This window comes from Papilio polytes, unplaced genomic scaffold, assembly GCF_000836215.1.
Source record: "Papilio polytes unplaced genomic scaffold, Ppol_1.0 DF823957.1, whole genome shotgun sequence".
NCBI lineage: Eukaryota > Metazoa > Arthropoda > Insecta > Lepidoptera > Papilionidae > Papilio > Papilio polytes.
Window position 1 is genome coordinate 805740 of NW_013525247.1, and position 4688 is coordinate 810427.

A 4688-nucleotide genomic window follows, 5' to 3' on the forward strand; every position below is an offset into this window, starting at 1 on the left:
ATATATATATGCTGTAATTGCTTATATATATATAGTCTATAGTGTAAGATATAAGAAGCAATATTGCCATGCCATGGAACAGTGTACTTAATGCCACGTTACGCCACAGTGGTAAACATTTTTTTCTTTCCTTAACATATCAGAAACGAAGTCAACAAGTAGTTTTTTTATTCCACACCGCCGAACTCGCGGGTAACAGCTAGTATTAATAGGTATAATAATTAAATGCAAACAGACAGCCTGCTGAAATCAATCAAGTTTGCGAGAGGTGATAACATAGTTAGATCGACAATTTCACGTCCCAACGTGTGTCGCTTCGGACTGTGAGCCTCAAAGGTATCATTTACACTAATACATATGAATCCATCTATTCCGTCTATTACGGTTTACCACATAGATTACATGACACCGACTGATTGTAAACCTAGTCGATTAATATTCGGACTAGGAGTACAGATTCCAACAAACAGTTTCATTTTCAAATGTTTTGTACAGATCGCAATTTGATGCAATAAATAAAATGTCTTGTATCAATAAAAGATCCCCCTGCTAGAGATCTATAAACTGTAATAAGTAACGATTATAATACTTTTGTGATTTTATTACTAACTGAAAAAGTTATAAAAACCCTAATATTTTAAAGTTGACGATCTCAGATGGGGATATTCGCGGTGTTCCATCTTAAAAGCTACAATCGTTTGAATATTTTGCACCGAGACGCGGAACAGAGTATTCCCAACCGTCACCCGTTTTGTCCCCACGTGACAGTAAACAGTTTCATTCGTCCCACAATTTAGTCTATCACCAATAAGGTGAGAGATGGAACCGTTATGAAATAAAACAAGTTCCAACCGTCCCCTCATCGCAAAAGGTAGGACGAATTATCCTTATTATTCTCATCTGTCCTCACATGGGACTGAGTGGGGTGACGCTTGGGTAGAGTCGCGCGGAACAAAGGCCATTACAACGCCGCTTATAAATGCATCTGTAGGAAAAAATGTCGGTTAGTGATACACGGCTAGTTTCTTTTTATTATTATCCTTTCGTTTTCACTCACTGCTATTTATATATTTGTAGGATGACTAGGATTCTTTCCTAAAGCGGAACACCGCAAATGTCCGCGACTGTACCTATAAAAATCTACCCAAAATATTCGCTAGTAATAGTTAGTTATCCATTTTTTTACCTGTACGTATGCAAACAAGCTGCGCTTTTTTAGCCTGAGGGGACGAACGTTTAACCATCGGATACAGTTAGGCAAAATGTTGTTTGTTCAATAAAATCCCCTTGCTACTCCAAATAAAAAATGAAGGTAGCAAGTACTCAAAGTCGTTACGATATTTGTTGAGTGCGATTAAATTCCTTAATTTCATATAATTGCCTTTAATCCTTCTCTTGAATATTGTAACTTTATTTTTTTGTACTTTCGTATTAATTTCCTATTATTTTGCGTTTATAGGTCTAATACCGTTATTTGATTATTTTATATTAATTGAATATAAAATATTCTGGTAAACAATGTTGGTTCCGACATTATAAAATATAGTTTTTTAAGCGTAGAAGAATTTATTTAATCGGAAAAATCCATTTTAATAAAACTGTGTCTTTTAATCTTGGCCTTGCGTTGATAATCTAATGAATTTCCAATTAATTACGATAAAAACTTTTTACCTTCTTAATGTAAAAAATAGAAAAAGCGCAACTCAATTAAAGTTATGGCTTCACTACGTTTTCTATTGACTAAGTTTCTACCTTTGAACTTTCTACGGATGCAGACATTTCGTAGAGTTATTTTCTAAATCTTAGTAAGACGTAAAAGCTCTCAAATTTCTCTTTGATATTTAAGTCTGTTACTGAGGTTCTATTCTAACTGACAATTAAAACGAGGACTAAAACTGTTCAGTTAGAACTGTGGGTGTGTTACAGATTTATGGTGAAACATATAACTACGTTGTCGTCCATAATGTCAATCAGCTGCGGTTAGAATTAGAGCGTGCGCACACCTTTGACTCGCACAATTAATTAGGCGCGCTTTGATTCCTATGAGCATTTATGAAGGGGCACAGACTAACCGATTTTAGTTGTGAATCTAAACAGTTGAATTAGCTGCGAAACAATCGACAATTGCACAACAGTTATGCGATAGTTAAGTCAAAGGTGTACGCCCGCTCATAAAAGTCGTGTTCAACTAAACAGAATCTAGCTAATTTAGAATGTGTTACAATGTGTTTCAATTTTTGATTCACAGATAGCATAGTTCTAATTTGAGCGTGAATGAAATGACAACAATCGTCAGCAACATTGTCGTGAAAATTACCCGGTTCGATTTCGCCATTGAAATAACGAGGCATAGGGTGAAAATACAATTTAATTGGCTACTGATATTCCTACCCGTATTATGAGGTATTGATATCTAATAGGTAGTAGGGACACAAATAAAAAGTGAGTGACTATGGTTTGTCAACCCTAACTTGAGTAAGCACCGAACCCCTCAGTGGAGACATACATACATACATATATACATATTTATGGGGTAATGACAATCTCTAATATTATAAATGCGAAATTTATATGGATGGATAAATTTTGTTAGAGTTTGCCGCCTAAACGGCTGAACGGATCTCGATGTAATTTTGCATAGATGTGGGAAAGTTTGGAACATGGACTACGTACTTCTGTTATTAATTTCCAGGCGGATGCATTCACGGGCGAAAGCGACGTAGCATTGTAATAAAATACATTTAGGTGTCCAAATTCTGTTTAAATGAAAGCTTAAAATGAAGGTATAAAATTAACTTATAAATTGAATTGATTTGTGCGAGCATTTATTGAATGTCAGTAAATGATACACTTGGTTGCGTCACTGCAAAGCTTTCGATTAGTCTAATGGATTCCGTTCCTACATACTGTAAACAGAAATGTACAATGTTTAACGTCGATACGCACTAAATGCCCGCTGGCTAAATCGAAACAGTCGAAAAGCCTAATTTGCACTTTAATTACCAACCTGTACACGCTAGTATTAAATAATTTAAAATTTAAAATGAAATGTTTTAAGTTAAAGTTTGTAAGTTTTGTAGTGTTACCTACTCTAGGACTGTGTGAAAGAGGATATGCTTAAGAAAGGAGTGGATTCAGATATGATGGCTGATAGAGATGTATGGAAGAGCAGCACATACTGTGCCGACCCTCCGTAAGGGATAAGGGCAAGTGGATGATGATGATGACCTACTCTAGGACTGTTAACTCCCTTTTGTAACTCAAAGAGATAGACACTGGTTATTGATTGCAACTATGTTAAGCCTCGGGCGAAACATCTCACATAATCGCCCAACACTAGGGCTAGAATGCAAAAATGAAAAATGGTTTAAAACTGTGTGAGTGTGTGTGTAGTGGCTTAAACGTATTCTAATAAAAATTACTTTGTATTGCTAAGCTAAGAAACACTTGCTAATCGATTCCAAAAATGTAATACTTTGAACGTTGCATTTAAATTAAATAATTTTGTATTATAAGTGGGTTTGAAATCACGATTGTGTACAATGCTAGGTTGACTAGTTATTAATAAATGCCAAACAAATTTCACCACGGAATTGTATTTTAAAATGTCAATTTTCTAAAACTCACACTATGCTACGTGAAAGCAACTGAGATTGCTTATGGAAATTGAATATAGAGTCTATGCATACGTGTCAAGATTTGAATATATTACAAGTAACAGACAAAGCATGCTCTTACTTTGTAACTATATTACCTAAAAATTGCTCAACTAAACTATCGCACAACTGTTTAGTCACGCTTTGATTCCTATGAGCTAATATGAGGACACAATTCAGTTTTTAGTTGTGCGAACAGTTGAATGGGCTGCGAAACAATTGACGACCGCAAAACAGTTGTGAGATAGTTTAGTCGACGGTGTGCGTCCGCTTTACTCTAACCACCGCTGATTGACATGATGGACGTAACGTTATATCATTCACCAGACTGTTTTTGAAATATGTACCTTATTGCTAATTAGCTAAGATAAGTTTTCGCAATCCGACATGTAATAATGTTTCAATAGCCTTGATTTATCAAAAACCCGAACCGGCTGCTAGAGTCGCGGTATTAAAGGATTGATGTATGTTACGTGCTCTTTGTTGCCGCTGTTGTGAGTATTCGACCGGGAGTTTCCACTGCCGATACACGAATACAAAAACATATGTATCATTTTACTTGAAAAACAATAAGTTTGCAATATGTTTTCCTTCCGGCGTTCTACTAGCGGAAAGGAATACCGATAACTTGGAAAGAGATAGGAAATCTTATGAAGTATTTTCACAAACAATTTCTTAACTGCGATATCGAACATATCTATTCTATGAAACGTATACTATGAGAAGTTTACCGCGACTACTTTCGCGTGAACATTTCAAACCTTGAGACTTTTCTAAAACAAACTTTCCCCTAACTAGCTATCTACACCGGATAAATTTTAATAAAACCTTATCATTTTTAATAAATTTGCTGAAAAGCATTAATCTCAATTTTCAAGTTATTCTGTACAAGGAATACCTAATCTCACCCTTTATTTATATCTTAATAGAATACATTAGAAGAAACTTAAAAACGTCGTTATCGTTGAGTCAGTCGTTTTTCTATTTTGTATATAGAGAATTTGAAACGTGATAGAAAGATTTTAAAAATTA